This window comes from Scardinius erythrophthalmus (assembly GCF_964197995.2).
Source record: "Scardinius erythrophthalmus genome assembly, chromosome: 15".
Taxonomy (NCBI): Eukaryota; Metazoa; Chordata; class Actinopteri; order Cypriniformes; family Leuciscidae; genus Scardinius; species Scardinius erythrophthalmus.
In genome coordinates this window covers 35,394,567-35,418,341 of record NC_138235.1, presented here as the reverse complement: position 1 = coordinate 35,418,341, position 23,775 = coordinate 35,394,567, and the positions used below count along the sequence as shown (strand labels likewise).

General features: G+C 38.4%; 1 pseudogene across 1 annotated transcript; it reads left to right on the top strand.

Moving 5' to 3' along the window:
- The first annotated feature begins 2,276 nt into the window (after positions 1 to 2,276).
- On the top strand, positions 2,277 to 23,570 carry LOC308703225 (cytochrome P450 2C23-like; annotated as a pseudogene). The gene is made up of 10 exons: positions 2,277 to 2,715; positions 9,534 to 9,722; positions 16,100 to 16,302; positions 16,384 to 16,547; positions 16,628 to 16,766; positions 17,073 to 17,233; positions 17,422 to 17,596; positions 19,932 to 19,988; positions 20,094 to 20,276; positions 23,316 to 23,570. The product of its transcript is annotated as a cytochrome P450 2C23-like (transcript).
- Positions 23,571 to 23,775: the final 205 nt, after the last annotated feature.

Here is a 23,775-nt window from a genome sequence, read left to right as displayed (position 1 = left end):
CCCTAACGCAATAATACGTACATGAAGCTAATTAATATTACTCAGTCCTTAAATGTATAATTACACTCTTAACAGGGGCACATTAAAATTCAAAATTCAAACGTGCAGCAAAGGAACAGCCCTACCTCTTCATTCATGCATTCTCATAAGAATAATACTCTTTCATGAAATGGATTGTTTCTAAAAATAAGCCTTAAATCTCTATCCATGACAAATTTCTCTTGGGAAGTATGGGCATTCAGTATTCATATGAGGTCATATTTGTTTTGTGTAGGGAAAAATCACTGTACAGATGGCACTGAAGGCACTAAACCAATTTATATGATTGAATTTATTTATTTATGGTGGCACCAATAATGTGGCTTAATTATCTCGCTTATCTTGCTTGCTTGTTCAGCTGTTTCAGCAGGCCTAGTTTTGCCTGACATCTTCCAGCCTGAACCACTGAGCGACAGATGCCCAAAACCCCTCTAAAACCATCAAACTAGACCTGCAAAATATATTAGGCTTGTTTACAGTATGTTTGTTTTGTAAGTAAGGTAATGGGGAGAGTTTCAGGTAGGGTAAACATATACATACTTATGTTCATGTTGTCCAGTCAACGAAGTTGGTCACATTAAGATATGTATCTCTGTCTCTCGGCTCTTGGAGTCGTGAGGCACGGGTCACACGAAGGATGTTTTCTCTTCATCTCTTCATCTCTTATCAGGAGCTAGAGAGGATATCTCGAGACGTGATCAGAAAAAAGGAACACGTGATTTCTTTGGCGCGCACGGTTAGTTATGAGTTAGGTGACACATTAGCCACAGTAAGGGGTTTGAGGCCCAGGACCACCATTTTTACCCTGCTAGTCATGGTGATTGTATAAATGTGATTATTTAAGGCCATTTCTGACCACATTTAAAGTGATGTCTCCGTTCACTTTGCCTAGTCTCGTTTAACCTTGAAATGGTCAAAAGACTCCAACAAAATAGTCTGCAATGAAATTCTCTTTTCCTCTTGAAAGTTCCAATGCATGTCATACAAAAGCTTATGTTTGAAGTGTTTTTGTAAAAGTTATTGCTACCTTCGAGTAGCCTTGACGGTTTTTTCTCCGCGCGCGCTCCCTTCAGCACTGATCTGCGCGCGCTCCCTGTGCAGGCGGCGGCGTCCTTATAGGCAACTACCTTGAGAAAAGGATGGGAAAACCGTACAAAACCAGTTTCCAGGTCAACGCGGGGTTAGACCCGCTGCAGGCGACCCTCGTTACGCTCTTGAACGCGCTCGCTTTGAATCCCGCCACCACCTGCATACAAAACTGACGCGCGTGTTTGGAGCTCGTGAGGAAAATGCTGACGCGCGTTTGATCGTTTCGTCAGCGGTTTGACGTGTAGACTGCTGAGGGATATTTATTACTCTTAAGGACTTTTTTATGGACGCAAATATTTCGTTTACGCGGAAACACTTTCTTGGGAGAAGGACGTGAATTTGGAATTTCTGTGTATATTTTCTATATAATGAGAAACGTCGTGTATAGGTTACGACATTAGCCTGCTGAGGGATATTTATTACTCTTAACGACTTTTTATGGACGCGATATCATCGCAAGGATGTTGTTATTTGGATAACAGAATGTTTGGAAATGTTCCGAATAGTTAATATAATCGCAGACATGTTTTATTATTCATCCTCAAATCTCGTATACTGCACCATTTTCCATTTACTAAATAATATTTGCTTGCATTTTGTCTCATTAAACGAGGAAACCAGAATTCTTTCCACAGCAAACAAACTCGAATGATCATCGCAAACATCCTGTGTGAAACTATTTCTCTGAGAACGTCCTTGCATTTGGAAACGTTTTGAATATTATGAGATTTATTAATTTGAACGACGTGTTTGACGTATTACAGGATATTTATTGATCCTTGCGACTTTATGTGGACGCGAACGATCGTCGTGGAAATTCTTTAAATTTGGGAATGCTCTGAATAGAACACGGCGCACTAATTATTTATAGTCAAAGCTCTTACTGCAGCATTTTCATTTACAGAACATGTATCTCATTTAACAAGCGAATGCCGTGTTTATGTGGAAATAACACAGCTGAATTTTGGAATGTTCTTGAAATTCTTATTTATTTACCAATCATTTTTTGCGTTCGGTCCAAATTTCTCTCTTATTAAACCAGGAAAATCCATGTTGCACTGATGCATGAGGAAACTGATACCCTCATTTGGATAAACTGAACGTTACGCGACTTCAGCAAGAGTTTGGCGCAACTACATCCACCGGTGATGCCGGAGGTCACTTCCACCAGAAGTGATAGGCTAACATCCAAAGGCATTATGTTTTTATGCAACACCACAGCCATCAAGGACTGGAGTTATTTTCTCTCTCAGATCTTGCCTCTTGTGAATAAATCAGCGGGATTTGTTCAGGATCGGGTGGAGGCTGTTACGAGCACCATGGTGACGGCTCTGGAGCCCGATCTGACCGGGATGAGCGCTAGTCACCCGCCGCTCAACTCCAATCACACGTCCGGGACGGAGCACGTCTTTCAGTACTCGTACTCCGAGAGTGACCTGCAGTACACGGACTACAGGACGCCGCCGAGGGACTCGATACCGCTGCCCAAGGCGGTGCTGTACCTGGTCATGGCCGCGCTGGTGGTGGTGGCCGTGGCGTACGCGATCGTGGGGCACCTGGTGAAGGATCTCGTGCATGAGTGTTTGGGTAAGTGCATTCTGGAAATGCATACTGTGTGATCAACTTAAAACACTCTGACGAAACACTGTGCAAGTGTTTGTGTGTTTTGGGTATGCATTAATATCAGAAAGATTCAACACTGAAATACAAAAATGCAATAGTCTGCACCTGTTTGGTTCATTGCACTGCTGCTGATAAAAAATAAATAAAACAAGCCTAAGGTCTCAAGCTGCTTTCCCAGCCTAAACCAGCAAAAGTAGGGCTGGCAAAAAAAAAAAAAAAAAAAAAAATATCGGGTTTTTTTTTTCAAATGTAGTAGATTCAAAATCGATTCTCAAAGGCCACGAATCGATTTTTTCCCACATTTATTTATTTATCACCCAAAAGCCAGTATTAGTTTTCCTACACTGTTCATAGGCTTGCAGCCTCCATATTACAGCTAATGCTGTGAGATTTTATGTTTATTTTATATTAAACATAAAATAACCTGACCTGTTTGTCTGACTTGTCCAATTTTCAGCATCAATTTTTCATCTTGCATCAAAATCCTGTTTATTCATATGCATTTGAAATAATAGAGTTGGGTTCTGTTTTAATGTACCCAAGTGTACCTAAAATAAAAAAGAGTTTTATATTCAGGTTTGTGGCTCTTAATTTCTTTTTATTAATTAACCACTTGTAAACTTGTGTTCACTGTTCTTTTTTATAAATATAGGATTTGTATTAAATCGAGAGTCGAATCGATAATCAAATCGGGAATCAAAAACCGAATTTAGAATCGAAATCGAATCGAATTGAGAGCTTGTGAATCAAAATCGAATCGAATTGGAACATTTGAATCGATACCCAGCCGTAAGCAAAAGTGCCTATACCAAGCTAACAAATAATGAAAGAACGTTTTGCTGATGTTTCCATCAGGTTATGGAAATGTTATTTCTTAATGTTTGCTGAACGTTCTTGGTTATGCGAACATTCCAAAATTCTAAAACAAGTATTCGTTAGAAGAACTAAAACGTTTCAGAAAAAAAGTTCAATGAATGATGTATAAATTTGGGTTTGTGCCAAAGACCAGTTGAACAAACATTCTATCAATGTTACTGGAAGAACGTTTGTTCATAACATTGAGAGAACATTGTCAGAACATTAGCCAAAGTTCAGAGAGTGTTCCTGTAAAACCTCTCTAAAACCAGCCAACAGATCATCCTGACCACGCTGGACCAGTTAAAACATTTACCATATACAGTACATGGACCTTATACATTTATAGCTCATTTATTCATTTATTACAGCCATTTACCAGTACTGTAGTCATTTTATATAGTCATTTTCCTAATATTATATGAAATAGTTTACTGAAAGTGTGTATTTGTGTGCTTTGGGGGTTTTGTGAGCCTTTGGTGTGTTTAGGCATTCACATTCATAAGGGGTTATGATGAGTTTTGCTGAAGTGTGTTTTTTGGGGGATGCTTCATTATGTTTGATAGTTACGCATATGTACGTGAGTGCTAATAGACTCATGACATTTTGTTTGCATCAAGTTCCTTGATGGTGCATTCTGTCTGCATCAGCTCTTACATTACGGAGTCTCTGTGCCGAAATGCACCTCTGTTGTACATTCACACATTTACATTCACCTCCACAAACATCTCGGCTGATTCCTGAAAGCTCAGAGTTGAGTATCCGGAAGGGAGTGAAAAGGAATTACAGTCCCTCACTTCTGTTTTTCAAAGACCTTGACGTTTACCTGAAGCGATGAAGCAGGCAAGTTTCACACACACGCACACACACACACACACGCACGCACAGACATACACGCACAAAAGAAGCAGAGAGGGGACATGAGCACTCAACAATACCTAAGAGATTTCCCCAAAAGCCCTGGTTACAGCGAGCTGTCATCCTTCATGAGCTGTAGATGTGCTCAGTGCATTTGTGTCGAACCAGGAGGTGTAAATGTGAAGATTGTGTGTTTGGTGAGATTCTCACTGTAGTATTTCTCTCTCTAGGGTCAAACAGGAAGTAGGGAGCTCTCTTTTTCTATCCTTTAGTTTAGAAGGCATATTTAGTTTGCATTTCGTCTGCTTGTTTATTGTGAAATGGATAGCCTCATTATTATTGCTGATTCTTAGGGTTGGGGTTTTCTTAAAAAAAAAAAAAAGTGCTATTACTTTTCCAAGTGACAGGAGTTGCATTTTTTTTTTCTTGGTGGACAATAAAACGTCTGTGGTAAAAAAAGCTGGGGATCCACCATGAACACCCTAGAAATCACCCAGATCTCCCTAGAATAGTGGCATTGACTTTTGCATAGGCATGGCAAGCACCACTAATATTTTCTTCAGTAAATGAAACATCTAGTGTTTATCATAAACAATTTTAAAATACAATATAAGTAAAAAAAAAAAAGAACATTGGAGAATTATTTACACAACCTGTCATATAAAAAGTCGATGCAACACCACTATATATATATATAGATAAATAAATAAAAATAAAAAATGAAACAGGCATGCAGAATGTATAGAAGAGCCCGTTCTCTTACAGCATGTGTTCTTTCTCCGCAATTCTAAAAATCCCTTTTAATGTCCTGATTATTTTGCCATGCTTATTTTCCCTCTCCCTCTTTCACTGAAGCGGTTCAGCCTAATTGGCATAAATGTGTATGTGGGAAGTTTTCATGCCATCACATGTCTCTGCTTATCAGCCACTTTTGTTTACTCGCACCCTTCAGTCTGACTCTGCTGTATTATCTGCTCATCTTAATTCCAGGATGCTTTCTGAGTCAAAGGCGAATGCGTTTAGCGCTGCCAGGCTGGTGGCTTCTGTCATGGATCTGAACTAAGTGTGCAGTTTGATGGAGCATTCAGACCGGACGAGTTATTTGAATCATTAATCAAGCATTGATAGTACTTTAATTATCAATAGGTGAACTGCAAGGTATTTAATTAATGCAGTCAGACATCAGCCTGGGGCTCATATATAATATGTAGTGTGTATTGCATTACAGAAAGAAGCTGTTGTTGCTTCCTAACTGGAATGTAAATTTTGTTTTCATGAATTGTGCAATATGATCCGGACATGTTCTTGTTTTTTTTTGTGAGGTTCTCGGTTTCTTTTTCATAAAGAAGGCTGCACATCTTTTTCGTTTTCCATCATGCTTTTCATTAAATCATTGAAATTTAGACATGTTAATCAAGTCATGGGCTATTTTTAACTTAGTTTATGTCCTTGAATAATAACGTGTGTAATGTCTGTGAAAGTGTGCATGCCTCTTTTGTGTTAGACAAAATGTACATTAATGTCATGGCATTAATGGCTTGTGAATATTAATGTTTATCTCCACCTCTGCCCATGGTTTAACATCTCACTTCTGCTGCCAGAGGCTGTTTACTGCTTCTCTGTGTCTTGTGTCTTGTGCTTTCGGTCACAGTTTTCTGACTGAATCTGTCTCCAGACCATTTTCCACAACAAATTGTTTCACATTGTTTTGTCAGAATGGACTCAATAGATGAATTCAGACTTCAAAGAATTCAACGTTTTCTGTGTATTGTGAGTTGTTTAGAATCAGAACTCTGAATCATGAAAGTTCCATTTAAAGTATAAATTCGTTCTGACAAAAATACTGTTTTTTCCCTATTCTGCAGAGAAGTCATTCTATTTGTAGTCATTAAACTACAAATCAGTGTGGACAGTGACAGAGTAAAGGCCTATTCACAGCAAGCTTTTGGCATGAAAAACACACAACTTCATAATGGCCATTTCAAAACAAAGTACTCTTTGGCAGCTTTATTCTCTTTATCCACCATGTACGAGCCTTTTATGTATAAATACAAAAGACATCATTGTAGAAATAATCAATGACATTGAGTGTGTGTGTGTGTGTGTGTGTGTGTGTGTGGGTATGCAAGGTCACTTTTTAAAATTGTTCAGAAGGTGACCAATTTAAATAAAAATTCCAAAAACAATTTTTCTTTATAAAATATTTGGATGCCTGAAGAAATATTTGCCATCCTAACATTTAAAAAGAAAAACTTAATAATAACATTCAATTAAAATGTTTGCCACAAAGAACATACAGATTTTAATATGTGTATGTGTCAAACATTTGACTGAATAAGCCTTGAATAAAAAGTTATAAAAAATAAAGCATTTATTGTCACTGTCCTGACAACCCTCACTCTTTCATATTTGTATTTGCATTAGCGATTTTTAACCTTAGTCTTTAGTCCCCAAGGTCCTTTCTGAACAGGCTGTTATTACAAGTAACACAAGTTACGTAATCAGATTACTTGTCAAGTAACTTGTAAAGCATTACTTTTAAATTTAGAGTTGCTTTTTCAAAATAAGTTACACAAGTTGAGAGAAATTGTAAGTTTAGAGGCGTTGTGTGTGAATATAATGTTTTTTGTAGTTCTAGACTAATGTGAACAACATGCATTTACTCATCTCCCTTGCACAAAAACAGTATTCCTCATAAAAATAAGTGAAATGCGAACTCAGAATATTACTAAAACCAAAACTAATTAAATATGTGAAATAGCACAAATATACTTTATGTATGAAATCTCACTTTATTAATGTCTTGCTTGCTGCTGACCTTCGACAATCCAACTCAACTATACTAATAAGCAAAAATAAATTCAGATAAACGTCACATTTGTGTTTCTTTTTATTTATTGCTGAAGTAAGAGTGTTGGGCTGTGTCCGAATTTGACGGCCATTTGTAGTGTTGTCCGAAACCATAGTGGACGTTATCAAGTGCACACATTTAATCCCACAATGCACCACAATAAAGACTATACAACCGATGTACACTCAAAGGCTAGAGAATACCCATAATGCACTGTGAGGCACTGTGAATTTGCGCGTTTCGCCAGAAGATGGCGCCCGCATATGAATCATCCATACATTCATTTTCCAAAAAGCTGGTCCAATGTGGGTACAGTGTAATATCATAAGGTATAAATTCCTATTTAATTGATTATTACATTTTTTAATTAAGGTTTTTTACATGCTAGTTTCCATGCTAGTTTCCTAAGTTTAAAATAATTATTAAACAGCACAAACTATGCAAAAGCCGAAATTCTTTTCGAAAAGGAGCGTGATGAAGCAGAAGCTTCTGTCCTGTACAGGACTGAATTTGCATTTGCTTGAGCCTAAGGCTTATTCATTGCAATTTTGGTGTGAAAGGGCCTTTACATTGCAAGGACCCATCCAGTTGAGAATCACTATATTCTACAAATGTGAGCATATTTTTGGCATAAAATTAGGTTTTCTTAATTTATACTAACAAATTGCATCATATAAAATATTATTAAATGTCGTTGCACTGTGATCAGTGTTGGGTAAGTTACTCTAAAAAAGCAATGAATTACTATTTACTAATAACCTCTTCAACAGTGTAATTACTGTACTGATTACTCTCTCTAAAATGTATTTAATTACTTATTACTAATTACTTTATAATCCCATATCAACCTCAACCAGCTGAATAATACAAGGATAGACATGGAACTGTTTTAATTCTTTCAAATAAATAATATAATTGCATGAATTATCCTTAAACTGACCTAACAATTTAAAGGGAGAAGGTTACATACTTTTAAACATAAGACAATACATTTTGATGTTAAACCCACTATTGTTTTAGATAGAATTGTTTTTCTTTTCTTTTCACATTTTGTTTGTCTCCCTAATTTAACACACCTGATTCAGATCATCAGCACACAGGAGAGACTCCATGAACTGATCTGAGTGTGTCAGATAAGAGAGACATACAACATGTGCAGAGCGGCGGCTCCCAAGGACTGGAGTTGAGAACCACCTAATGACATTTCATACTTATATTACAAGGTGGTTAATTCGTACGAATTCAAGGGAAAAGTATAATTAAATTAATTTACCCCAAACACTTACGGACGGAAAACGGGTGTTTTACATCAGTGATGATACTGTATGTCTTTTAGCCTGACTGGAATGATTTATTGGCCAATCAGAATCCAGCACAGTAACCATTTGTTTTTTAATGAACTCAAAAAATGTTTAGGCCTAAATTTAAGATCTGTGTATTTGAATTGCAAATAAAATGTCAATTAATTTGGATGGAAACACAAGCAAACTATAATAAGCTTAATGTGATGCATATCTGTCAGACATGCATAAACGAAACATGTCAGATTAAAACAAAAAACAAAATCATTGTATAGTTTATTATTAATTATTTGAACACATTTGAATTTATTTAAATGATTTCTAAATTAATTTATTTAAATAGCTTAGAATCAGCATAAATCTTTTCATTGTAAAAACAATTACTTTTATTTAGTTAAAAAGCAAACTTGGATTAAGTATGGCTTGCCGTGAAACAAGCAATACACAGTTCAAATGTATGAAAATGAAAATGATTGATGAAAAATATATAAACCTGGTTATTGTGTATTTGAAACACATTCAGTTTATTAGTGCTATTGCAGTACCAGTTTTGTTTTATATCTCACTGACAAATATGCGTCACATTAACTTTATTAGTTTACATGTGTAATCCAAGTGGGGGGAAATTTTATGTGCATTATTATGTATCCAGATACATAAATCTTAAATTTACGAGTAAATATTTTTTGAGTGTCTATCAAACTCTTAAAAATAAAGTTTCCAAAACTGTCATTTTTTTGGTTCCGCAAAGAACATTTCAGTGAACAAGAACATTTTAATAACCTGAAGAACCTTTTTGTGGCGTGGAAAGGAACCATCGATGGCAATAAAGCACCTTTATTTTTAAGGGTGATAATGTCCCCTTGTGCAGTGGATCCTTTGACTGATAATCATCTGTAATCTGTGTGTCTCATCAGAGTGGGTGTTTGGGCCTCGTTCAGACGACCGCAGGAGCAAGAGGGAGGTGAACTGCATCAGCAGCAGCGTCAATGAAATGAGCGAACTCTCTCGTCCATTGGACATCGTGTACAATCACTCCCACTTCCCGAACGCCATCAGACCAGAAGAACTGGTGGTCACCATCGACGAGACCTCGCAGCTCCCTCGTGAAGCTCACAGTGGAACCTAACTGAGAAAAACAACCACGGTTTGATTCAGCCCTTTATTACGAGGAGAAAAGCATGTTCGCTTCAGTTTGATCGGCATCTGTGATCCGGCGCAGTGAAGTCAAACGACCTTTGGAGGTCATGATGAGGAAAACTGAGGAAGTTGGGAGACTTTAGAAGGAATGGAATCACAATACATTACATGTTCTTTATCGGAGTGCTGTGAGACACTAAATATTCTCAAACTGAATTTGAACTCGAGAAAGAGGAGACCCTCTTCTTTATCATTCATATCAGTCTTATTTTTCTTGTTTTGTGGAGACATGCACTGTGAATCTAGAATAGTTTTCTGCTGTTATCCATTTCCTACTCTACCCACAACCCACTTTGGTTTGATTTTCCCACTTTTTTTGCAGATATTTATGGCTGAGTACTTTGGGCTGCGTTATTGTATTTGCGAATACTTACATTTTACTCACTTTCAGGTTTTCTATAATTGATTATGCTGCTTAGAAACAGAAATACTTAGAGATCTGCTCACTACGGGTTGATGGTTCAGCCCTTGATGAAAAAACAAAAGATCACAAATGGCGAAACAAAACTGCAGATGTGTTTTATTTTCATCTAGCAGTGTTACCAAAAATGTGTTTTATAATGGAGGGAGACACTATACACAAACACTTCTCACTGAAAATATGTATATAAATGAAAGAAAACAGCAGTTATATACACTTATAAATGGTTTTATACATTGACAGATGATCTAAAAAGATTCATATCTCTGTTTACTTAACAACTAAGGGCTATAATTTCAGATCATCTTAACGAAGCTTCAGATCTGAGCATCACATTTTAAACAGATTTTCAAAGACAAATGAGGATAATTATTTCAAACTGGCAAAAGAAATATAATTATCATTCAGAAATAAGATTGAGACATTAGACTGAAGGCTTCGTCCACTTCTGCTGTTCCTTCTTTCATGCGTTTTCAGTAAAGGTGAACAAAATAACTCTAGGCAATTTTCCTGGTTACCGCATCAACTTGTTTTCACCTTTGCTGCCAAATTGTAATTGTTTTCTCACGTAGTCAAAAAAAAAAAAAGGGAAAAAAAATTGTTCTGTGTTCCATGTGTCCAGTCATGCCATGTAACAATAATCGGAATACTTTATGAAAGTTGTAGAAAAACACAAAATATGTTTTTCCTGTTTCTCATGTCATGTCATTTTACACAAATAAATGTGTGACACTATGTCAAATTTATCTAAAACAACTTGACATTCATACTCTGCTCCAAAACAAAGCCTGACACATTTTTTAAAAAATATATGAAAAAGTTATTAATGGATCCTTTTTCAGTGATCCAGTGCTAGCAGGAAAACAAATAAGTCTTTAGCACAGAATGATTTAAGGAACATGCAAAGGTTAATTATTCTATTTTAAATATATATGTATATTATAATTGTCAAAAAAATATAATTTTAGTATAATGTTATAAATGTTAAATACTTTTTTATTAAAGTATTAAATATTATAAATAATATTATGATTTACATTTTTTTTATTAAATGCTTAAAAAAAATAAAAAAACATTAACAACAATTATCGTCATTATCATAACATACATAATACAACAATAATCCAGAATCCTTCAGCCTTTCAGTCCAGATTAAGTGCCAAGTCCTTAAACGCAGCCACTGTTCTTAAAAGTTTTAGAGAACTCAATAGATTCAAAATACATTTTCAAGTTTAAATCTTAAAAATATAGGATTGCATTTAGAAAATGTACATTTGTGAATGTGATATTTAGATAAGAGAAAAATAATGTTTATAAAATAAATATCATTTTTCTTTTCACATTCATGAAAACCATAAATTACATTTCTATATAAATTGTTTTTAGATTTTATTCTGAACTTGTGTGCTGTGATGTCATCACAACAACAACATTCTGCAGTCTTTAGTATTGAAATAAAATTATTAATAGGCCAAAATAATATAATTATTATTAGTTAATAATATATATAATAGCCTATATAATAACTTTGAATGATAAATAGTATAATAACTTGGACACAGAGTTTTATAAGAATCTGAATGTGGTTGTGATGGAAATGCCAAATTAAATTTAAAAGTGCTAAATTCTATATATATTTTTTATATAGATATATTTAATATTTTATAACTTATCTAAAATAAAGTATAAAATCATTTTAATGTGGTCTTTCATACTAAAATGAATTAAACGCATTAGTCTGGTCAGGTTTAGTTATTTGGTGAATTCATGTAAAATTACTTAAATTAACCTGTTTTCTATTAATGAATTGAAGTCATTTTTATTTATTTTAAGTATTATTAAAAGCTAGCTGGTGTAGGCCTCTTCTCTTCTCTTTATGTCATGGCGATGGTAACCCACGCTCCGACAGCCCCAACACGGAGTCCCTCCATCTATTTCGGTCAGAGGCTGCGAGCCTGCAAGCCGCAGCCTCTGACCGAAATAGATGGAGGGACTCCGTGTTGGGGCTGTCGGAGCGTGGTGTAGGCCTAATGTCTAGAAATTGTAAAATAGCAACGAAAAATTTCTTGTTGCTACTTGCAAAAACAATGTTTTTTGTTTGTTTGTTTTTACCTTGAAAAAAAATGTTTTAAAACTTTTACAAAAATAACTTATTCAATAACTTATATAATAACATTTTAGCCTAGTAACTTATAACTAAAATTATAACTTACGGAAATAATGATCAAGTTGAAGTATAAGTAAAAAGTAAAAGTATACTTTTTACTTGATGGTTGTCATGAACACTCAGTTTGATCTGCCAATGAGAACAGCCAATTATCTCCCCTCACTTATTAAAATTAATGAAGTGGGTTTTAACACAGTGATGAAATGTTACCACAGTTCCATAAGCCTTAAATGGGATCAAGCGCGAAGGGCAAGTGGAAAAGCGATTGTAATTATCTCATATTAACATTTAAGATGTTTGTGTTTCTGACCCAACAGCCATCCTGCTTGTACTTGTTAATTCAGGTTTATTCAGTTAGGAAGCAGTTGTCAAATGTCTTTCTTACATCGCGCTTAAAGACTCTTGTGGGACTTTTTCTGTAAAGCAATTCGCCTGCTAACAATAAAACAATAATGACAGTGGGAAACATCAGTGGGAAACTAGGCCACTTCATACATATCAGGTGCAACAGACGCTGTCATAAACATTCATAACTGACAACAGTTTGTGTTTACAAGGTCAAGAGTGTAATATAACGTCTTGTGTGAATTGATTTATCAGATCCGAGCTCCTCGATGCGACCTGTATGATAATTAGAAGGATTTTCTCTATGACATGTTTCATACTCTCTGTCCTAGTTCTGTATGCAGCGTTTGAAAGTTCAGGACTATTAGTCAGACATTCACTGATTCTTCAGATGTGAGATAAAACATGCCCCACAAATTGACCTGTTGGCAACATTTCCACTTTGAAATTAATTCAAGATTGATTCTTTACACTATAGCTTACCATTTACATTTGATTTATGTCTTATTTTATGAACATTTTGGTGTTACTTTAACATTCACTGCCCTCAAAACTGGCTTCAATCCATTACTCAGTACTTCTTATAGATTAATTAGGTAAATAAATATATACTTTATGTATAATACAAGTATATACACTACTGTACAAATGTTCGCTGCAGGTTTCCAGTGCCAGAGGATGCAAAGCAGCCGCAGAGCATCACCGAGCCACACCATGCTGAACTGTTGACAGTGTTATTTTCAGCATATGCTTCATTCTTCATCCTCCAGACTGAATCCTAAAACTTCTGTGGCTTATTTATATGATTTTAAACAAACTGGAGCTGACTTTCTTGTGCTTTTGGGTCAGTAGTGGTGTACTTCTTGGAGTTCAGGCATGCGTTTAGTGCGCTCCTTACTGTGCAGCTGAAACATCAGTGCCTGTTGTCACCAAGTCTTGCTGCAGGTCTTTTGCTGTCACTCGTGCGTTTTTCTTGTTGATAGCTTTATTTTTCTGTCCTGTCCAGGTAGTGTAACCACTGTTCCTTTAACTTTGAACTTGCAAACTATGTGTCACGGTTCGCAGGTTTGCCTGTTCATGTTTGTGTCTACTGTCCTGGTTTGATTACCCATGCCTTGTTAACACTGTCAGTGAAATGTGACCCAATTCCGTTTTTTTTTTTGCATATATCACAGAGCATCAATCATATTTTGCGTTCGTCCATCTGTGCAAGATAATTTAACCCTTTAAGCATGCGCAATGTTTCAGATAGTATGGCAAGTGTAAACACATGAATCGGATATGGGTCACAATTGAAAGAACGTGTAAACAGACGGTCAAAAAAATTTGACATAAGCAAAAAATTAGAATTGGGCATCAAGACCTGCAGTGTAAACGAGGCCTTAAGCCCCTTTCACACTACAAGCGACTTTATCGCTGCATGTCGCCAGTGGCTGGCGATGAGGTCGTTAGTGGGCGTTCTCACTTCTGGTTGCCTAGGTAATGTTTGTGAGTGACATTCACGGATGTTACGTGTTGTAGACAACAAATCTGTTTTCCTGCCGCTACAACTTAACATTTTGGAAGGAAAAGTCTAAATATAAATGGGATCAGTACATAAAATGCATAATATTAAAGATGAATGAGAAACAGCGAGTGCCCTGTGCTATCGCGGCTATTTAACTGCAGAAAAAGGGCAAATACTGGTCTTTCTGAGTTCACGAAACCATTCGGCCTCAGAGTCAGCACGACGAGCACTACTGTATGTACACAGAGACATATCATAAATTATTGGACAGTTTCTGACTGCTAAAATAAACTTCTCATTCATCTTGCCTCGGTCAGACGCTGCACTGAAGAGTGACGGATCACGTGTGCTCCACTGACTTCACTGCTATTGGTTGTCGCTCGCGAAAGTCGCTCTTCATTTGCATAAAGTTAAACATTTCTCAACTTTGTCGTGTCGCCAGACACGCCCCATCCAGTCGCCAACGGTCGCGACCGCGCGTGTCACCGGAAATCGCCCGCTCCCCATTGAAAATGAATGGTATCGCGTCGCTTGGTCACGTGTAGTGTGAACGCAGCTTAAGTTAGCAGCTGCGCTGATGAGCAATCAGATCAGCCGCAGGTGCGGCTCATTTATGTGTCCTACATGTAGTCTTGTGTTTGTCATGTCAGATTGTTCTACTGCTCATGCCTTGTCTCCTTGCCTTATCAGTGCTTTTCTGTCTCCAGTTGCTGAGTTACCGGCTTTCTCTAGCCTTAGACTATTCTGTTCGATTTACGATGTACTTCTATGAGGGTCATCAGACTTCAGCCCATTGCAGTCTCCTCACTGCCAAGACCTGAACACCGACCTGCATCTCTACATCAGTCCATCCAGTCTTGATCTTGTCTCTGTTTACTTTGATAAATTATCTTTCATTCACAACTGGATATTGTGTTTTGTTCATGTGACACTATGCCTTCAACGGTGTAGGAACATGAACATTTAGTGCCTATCTTTTTGTATCCTGTTCCTTGTTTGTGAAGGGCGATATATCCTCTCTTAACTTTTTGGTCCATTCTTTTGACTATATTTCTAACATGCAGTCAACAAACCTAGCCAGTTCAGATATTTCACGTGTTCTAGCTCAAGCACACCTGATGCAACTAATGATGCCCTTGATTAGTTGCATCAGGTGTGCTTGAGACAACACCTGTTTTGCAGATTTGCGCTGTTGTGAGGGATTCTATTCAGGGTTTTTTTTTTTGTTTTGTTTTTTGACTGCAGAAGTCATTAAAATTTGTATTTTCAGTTGAATTTGGGGAAACCACTTGAAACAGTTGTTGTGTTGAGCTATTTCAATTACTTTAGTTTGATTGGTTCATTGCAAACAGCTGAAAGTCTGTACATTTTGCCAATAAACCTGATTTGCAATGGGGGGTGAATAATTTCGATTGCAACTGTAGTTAGTAATCTGTTGAAACCGGTGGTTATGGTAAGGGGCAGGACACTTCCCAAACACACTCAAAGCACTTGATCAATCACAACACACTAGTCCAGCCGTCCAATCAGAGCTCATTGTGCTTTTCAGAAGGAGGGGCTTCATAGAGAAAGGAACTAAACAAAGCATTACTGACAGACTGGGAAGGAGCTGCAACAATGACAAATATGGGAAAGATAATGATGTTTTTTTGAACATCAAGTATGAAAACCTGTTCTAGTAGAGCCCAAAAACAAAATCGAGACTTTGAAAATGGCCATAATATGTATTTTTATGGATTTTTTTGTCAGTGTTTCTTTGAAATTACATTTTTAGTTTCTTAAACTTAAAACTTAAAGTTTCTTTAAGTTAAATGTCTCTGTGTAATGGTCTCTCTGGTCTCAGTAAGCATTGCGTCAGTGTTGTCACAGCTGATGGGTCAGTGGGTGGATGTTCAGGGACTCCTGATATTTCTGTGTGTGCTGCTGTTGGTGAAACACCTGCGAGATGTTCAGTCAAAGAACATGCCGCCAGGACCCTTCCCTCTGCCTATCATTGGAAACCTTATAAATATAGGCTTTAGAGATCCACTGGGCTCCTTTCAGAGGGTAAGTCTCACATGATGCATACAAATATGTAAAATTATTGTATGTGAATGTACTGTATAACACGAAGATCATGTTGATCAGATTGCTGAGAGGTATGGAGAAGCGAGCACACTTTATATGGGAAACCAGCCCTGCATAATGCTCACTGGATATGAGACTTTCAAAGAGGCATTTTGTGGAACGGGCGGACATCTTCACAGACCGGCCTCACTTCCCTATAGTTGACAAGCTCAGTAAAGGGAAAGGTATAGAAAAAGTTATATTGCATATGATTCAAATACTGGCAAAATCTTAAACAATACCTAAAATCATTCTTTCTTTGTAGGTCTAGTTATGTCAAATGACCACATGTGGCGGTTTTGCTCTGGCAACACTAAAATACTTTGGTGTGGGGAAGAAAATTCTAGAAAACTTCATCCTGCAGGAGTGTCGCTGTCTCTGTGACTCTGTACAGGCTGAACAAGGTCAGTGAACAGAAAATATTTACTGTCATTATTTTATTATAACAAAAAATATGAAAACAGAATGAATGCACTTTAAAAAAAATCTATATTATAATTAGGGAATAAAATATTAGTTCAGTGTCATAATCATGTCTTGAAGGGCTGTGTGTACATACTATCCTCTAGAGGCCACTATCTGCAAGTGCAAGTGTCTTTTTTGAAGGTCAAAGAAAGGAAAATGTGTTTTTTAGGAGATGTTTGTTTGTTTTTCAGGTTTTCTGTTGTTAAATCTAATAGCATTGCTCTTTAATTCGGTTTTGTTTCTAGGTTTGCCCTTTGACCCTCAGCGTCTTGTGACCAGTGCCGTGGCTAATATAATCAGCGGGTTGTTTTTTTGATCACAGGTTTGAGTATGATGATCATCAGTTTCATCTGATGCAGAAGTATGTGGATGACATGTTACAGCTTCCCATCTCAAACTGGGGTCGGTACGAATTCACCCTGCTATCACAATGTCATACAAAAGGCTAACAATCTAAAAATAAAAAAGTTCATACATATCATTGAAACGGAAATGAAAAACTGATGGACATCAGTTTCATTTAAGGAATAGTAGTCCTTGTTTAATTGTTGCATTGTTTGAAATTGTTTTTGTCCTCTATTTGTCTCTTTACAGTTATATAATCAGTTTCCCACCCTCATGTCGTTGCTGCCAGAAAAAAAAAAAAACACCAGACGGCATTCACCAGCATGTCTAAACTTCAGCCCTTCCTGCAGGAGGAATTCAGAAAACACAAGGAGGAGAGAGACCCAGAGACTACATTGACTGTTATCTGGATGAAACTGAGAAGGTATTGTCGTCCTAAGATGCCCTGGTATATTTATGTTTCTTTAAGAGGGCTTTATTAGGAGTTGGAACATGTGTTAGCACCTCCTTTATGAATATTCATGTCTGCCCTTCAGAGATCATGTAATTCCTATTCAGTCAGTCAAGTTTGACGTTATGTCGGACTGACGTCATGGGGTCTCACATGGGAGCCCAATCACCTGCAAGTGGTAACTAAATGAGCAACCCAGTGCGACCTTTCGGCTCTCCGGATGAGGATCAGATGTTGATAGCTGCATCAGTGAGAGGGCTTTCGTCCTCTGGAGAGGAAGATGATGCTGAGCTTCCCGCTTCTGCTGTGTTTGTTCATGCTGAATTGGATTCAGAGATGACAGCCATGCTTGCCCATGCTGCCGCGTACTCGGACTCATTCTGAGCAGTCATGGCTGGATGATTGCCTCGCCCTGTCTCCGTGCCTTTCTTCCTGGAAGTAAGAGATGAAAAGATTTCGCAGTATGGAGAAAAATTAGTGCCAAAATCTGTTAAAAGTTCTTCCTCTCTCACTGCCTTCGACTGTGGGGCGGTTAGGGGGTTCATGGGGATTCCCCAGGTGGAGTGTGCAATTGCGGTACATTTATGCCCACAAAGTGTCGCCATCTGGAGGAATCGTCTGTGGCTCCCTTCCAGGTCCTGTGAGACAATAGCAGCTCTGGCTGTTAAGCCTCACAGTGCCGCCTTCGCAGGAAGGTGATGTGGCCTTTACTTTGGCTCTGTTTAGCCACTCTCCCATTACCAGATGTACCCTAATTCTCAAGATAGAGCGGTTTCCTAACTCTCTGGTCATACAGGGTGTGTGTGGGCAGTGAACAACGCTTTGCGTCCTCCTTCCCTGCCCCCGTTCTTTCACAACAGGTAGGGAATGTGCGTTCAAGGCATAGACTGTAAAAAATATGGACAAAGCGTCTGTGACGTCACCCATAGACTTTCTGAAGAACGGGTTTGAAGCCGTTTATGGGGGGTATGGGCGGCACCATCTTGGAAAATCTTGGGAAATCCTAACCCCGCCCACCTTCTGACGCAGCGCGCGTCACTCAGCTCGCTCTGCTACTTCGGTTATCTCTGTGTATATTTTAGGCAACGAAATATGTTATAAAACACCATACTAACTCTTTTCGTTTTCATTTAAAGAAATCTTAAACATTATAGCCACACAAATGTGGTTCAGGCAACGCATATTTATTATATTCACTGCACATAACATTTGCCTATTTAAAAAAAAAACTATAAAACATAAACCTGCCTCTTTTCGTTTTAAATACAATATAAAAATATTAAACATTTTAATATGGTCCAGGCAATATGTGCATTTGTACTAAACAACAGATGTTGCAGTAAACAACATTACAGATCATCTTCGTTGTATTAAAATTTAAAATGACAAAACTCAACCCACTCTCTTTTTGTTAAATTTCAGTTTTATCAATATTTATAAAAGTATAAGTAAAAGGTAAAGTTACAAGAAGCTATACAAATAAAGCAAACAATTCAGTCAAACATACAAAGTCAGCGCTCGATCTAGTCTAACCATACAACGGTAAAGTTAAATAGCTTATAAAGTTATGAAACTTCCCCTCAGCCAAAACGATTGGCCAGGGAACAAATGATAGATTCACGAGACCAAAAATCACCCGTTAGATACAGTATACACAAGACGAATTATATCTCATGTTAAACCACTACAGAGACGCCAGAGTCCGCAGCAAATCTCAGAACGACTAGCCGAGGAAAGGCTGTTCCAGGCGGGGTACATGAGCGCCGAGCGCCCGGTCATCGCTGGATCTCACAACTGGATACAATTTTCATAAATCTTTATAAATAAACCACAGATTTGAGCTTTAAACAACTACATTCTCGCCTGAAAAACTCTTAGAACTACATTTCATGATACAGAAACAGTAGTATTATATGTCAACTGTATTAAAAAATGGCGCTTCTTATGTTGTCATTCTCCGTGGCGCTGCCTTGTCAGCTGTCAATCAAGCTGTCAATCAAAGTTAACCACGCCCTTATTGTCATACATTTTATATCTAAATACGATCTAAGCTAACGAGTTAGAAAAAAATTCACAGCCCTCATGGATGTCAGGCACTCGGAACCTATCGAAAAATACAATAAAAGTCCATGGGACCAACCTGTAAAAACATGAATTTATGCTGTGAAAACGGACATTTTTACATGGGGGCTATGGACATTTGCTCCCTTTTGGGACCTCGCCCTAGCGGATTTTCGATGTATTGCAGTTTTTCGCACTTCCGGGTAGGCTTCATTTTTCAGATCAGAATGTTGCCGCTTGGTTCAAGGACACGCTGCTTCCTCATGCTTCCCTAGCCAGTCCCTACCACGACCAGCGGAGCCAGGTAAGTGCATCACACTCACTGCCTCTACTTCGGACGCTGTCCTTCCTGTGGTAGCTCTCCTCGCTGCCCCCCTGGGGACGTCTGTTTTTCCTTTGGTTCCACTAGCATGGAGCTGACTCATTCGGACAGTCAGATTTGGCAATGCGATTCAGTTCACCTGGGATTCCCCCAGGTTCAGCGGCATCCTGTTTACCTCGTTGCAAACAAGGAAGCCCCTGTCCTGCGAGCAGAGATTTGTGGTATGCTGGTGAAGGATGCAATAGAGCCTGTCCCTCCAGCCAAGTTGAAGTACGATTTTACAGCCCATGCTTCATTGTACTCAAGATTGTGATGGGTTATGGTCAATCTTGGATCTAAGTGTCTTGAATCAGGCCCTTTACAAGCTCCCATTCAAAATGCTTACGCAGAAACACGACCTGAAAAACGCTTATTTTCATGTATTGATCTTACTCGACACAGACCGTTCCGGCGCTTTGCTTCAAGAGCCGAGCGTATCAGTACAAGGTTGGGTGGTGCTTAGGCACCCTCAGCATTCTGGGGATTCGGCTGTAGAATTGAAAATTTTCAGGATATTTGAAAATTAACAAAGACATTTGCTTTACTGTTTCAACCCCCTCTCTTAACACAAGGGCCATTTGGAATTCCTAAAGACAGAGGTGTTGATTGTGCTCAAGGCCTGTAGGCCAAAATGTTTTTATTTTTGGGGGGTCTACGAATTGTCACACCTTTAGTATGGTGTGTGAAGTTGTAATTATCTGATTGGTCAGATTCAATGTCTTACATTTGGGTTTCAGTCACATGATCAAGGAAGGGATAAAAGAAGATTGTAACAGTTGCTCTGGCTCTTCTTTTCCTCTCGGTCCCTTTCTTGGAGCACTCTTTCTTTGCCTCTTACTAAACTCTCTCTCTCTCTCTCTCTCTCTCTCTCTCTCTCTCTCTCTCTCTCTCTCTCTCTCTCTCTCTCACCCAAAAGGGGGTGGTAATAGAAAAGAAATGTACAGTTTTCTACCAGTTTGCTGATAATGTTTCTTTAGTCATTCGGCAATCCTGCAGCCTAAATCCCTATAGGCAAACTACCCTTAGGGTCAACTCAGAGCATCTCTTTTGGAGTTGGACTCGGTAAATATGTCAGGGGTGTCTGACCAGCGAGCCTTATCCCCCCTGGGACCTCTCTGACGTGGTTTCTGCTCTACGGAGAGCTCCCTTCGAGCCTCTGGAGTCAGTTGAGCTAAAAATCCTGGCCTGCTCTTGACTTAACTCGATTTCTTTAAGAGGGTGAGGGATTTTCGGTCCTATTGTATTAAACTCCCTGAAATGCCTCCATTGTAGTCTAGAGTTTTTTTTCTATGAACGAACACATTACAGTATTCCTCATTTAAATAATTCCTGCCAAAGGCACACTCAGAATAAAGGGGCGGGGCTTTGTTGAGTTAGTTAGTGTGTTGAAACTAGCGGTTATGAAAAGGGGCGGGACATTTCCCAAACACACACAAAGCGCTTGTCCAATCACAACACACTGGTCCAGCTGACCAATCAGAGCACACTGTACTTTTCAGAAGGAGGGGCTTCATAGAGACAGGAACTAAACAGAGCATAACTGACAGACTGGGAAGAGAGGAGCTGCAACAATGGAGAATATGAGAAAAAAAATTCTTTTTGAACTTTAAAGTCCGGCATCCGACCAGCGCGGAAGGTCTTAACGTGTTACTGTCCTTAACAGTAACACATTAATCATGTATTCTCTCATAATTTCATCTGACTCCATAAATGAAAGGTTTTAATAATATCTGTGCCTCACTAATAGTGAGCGAATGTTTGACTATTCCTTTTAACCTTTAAATAGCCTAAACATGTAAAAATCAGTTAGAATAATCACATGCAACAATTTAATATTTCAGATATCAGAGATCAATTCCACAATCAATTCAAATATCTAGTACATAGTTATACATTGATTACACCAAATAATCTTACGCAGCTTGTACCTGAGAAAGAGAGAGAGAGAGAGAGAGAGAGAGAGAGAGAGAGAGAGAGAGATGGCGCTTTTCCACTGCATGGTACGGCTCGGTTCGGCTCGGTCGGTACAGTTCGACTCGGCGCGGAACGGTTCGGCTCGCTTCGCTTTTCCACTGCGTGGTACGACTCGACTCGTTACGGCAAGGTTCGGCTCGCTTTAGCTCGTTTGCTTTTCCACTACAGTTAGTACCGCTTCAAAGTGGGTGGGACTGATCGTTATATAGTTGCTGTCTCTACCATGACATCATATTAAATGCAAATTTTTCATTCCGTGTTTCCCCATCCATTCCTCGGCAACTGAAAAGAGGAACGTCTGCACCTCGTCCACTGACCACGATTCAGCCATTTCTTTTTTTGAAGTTTATAGGCTACTCTTTTTTTGAAGCAAATACTTTTAATACAGGTTGGCTTTTGTCTACTGGCTATTTAAATCTAGCAGGTTTAGTGTCTCCTGTTGTAAATACAATGACGCTGGTAGAGATGATTCTGTCTGACCAATCAGTGATCTGCAGTTTTCACGTCACATTTTAGTATCGGTACGGTATGCTTGGGACCTCAACAGAGGTGGTACCATTTAAAGCGAGCCGAAGCGAGCCGTACCGTACTGTACCATGCAGTGAAAATGCGCCATAAGTGAGCCGTACTGAACCGAGCCGTACCGTACCATGCAGTGGAAATGCACCAAAGCGTGCCGTACCGAACCGAGCCATACCGTACCATGCAGTGGAAAAGCGCCAAAAGAGAGAGAGAAAGAGACCACCTATTCAATTCCCGTCCAGCCAAAAGAAGAGCCCTGAGAGCGGGAGCACACCTTCCTTTATTCTCTTGACCAGGTGACATGGGGGATGGGGGAAACCACCCTCAAAATGGCGTCTTATTCAACAAAAGGGTCTTATTCAACATTATCTGGAGCAGTTTTCTCTAAACTTCTATAAACCTTATTTCCTTTTATTTTATCTAACTGGATATGAGATATCTGTACCTCTCACTTTGAGATATTTCAAATGACACCAAAAACATAACAGTCAATGATAAACATTCACGTTAAACCATGTTCTTGTGTGAGGTTCTTGTGTGAGTTCTCAGTTGTTTCTGAGAGAAAGTGAGGTTGTGTGGGGGAGGTCGAATGTTAATGAGCCAGCAGGGCCCTTTTGGCTCAGACCCAGTCAGACCCGTATTTTCAGTCTTACAAAAGCATGCAAACCTATTCTAGTAGAGCCCAAAAACAAACTCAAGACTGCATAATTAGCATAATATGGTCTCTGTAATGAATCTGTAACCCACTTGACTCTAAATCTGTGGATATTACAGGGTGTGATGTTGCTGCCATTGCTAAAGACATTCCTACAGTACAAGAATGAGTACAGCACTCCATATGAATTCAATCCTGCACACTTTCTGGATGAAAATGGCATGTTTTTGAAAAACATCTTCTTCCTCTTCTTCACGTCTCTGATGCAGCGTTTTACCTTCCTACCTCTGGAGGGACAAACGCTGAATCTGAAAGGATCTATAAGCGTCTCGTCTGGTCCTGAACCCTTCCAGATATGTGCAATGCCTCGATAGTGTCGATTTTAATCATTTAAAAATCAGCTTCCTTATAGCAGTTCTATTCCTGAATCATGTTCAAGCCCCAGTGTTCATTACATGGATTCTGGGTATCAAAATGCAGAGACAACAAACTTGATACGATAGTTACTCAGACCTGCCCGAAAGGTTTGGGGTTAGTATGATTTTTTAAAATGTTTTTGAAAAAAGTCTCTTCTACTCA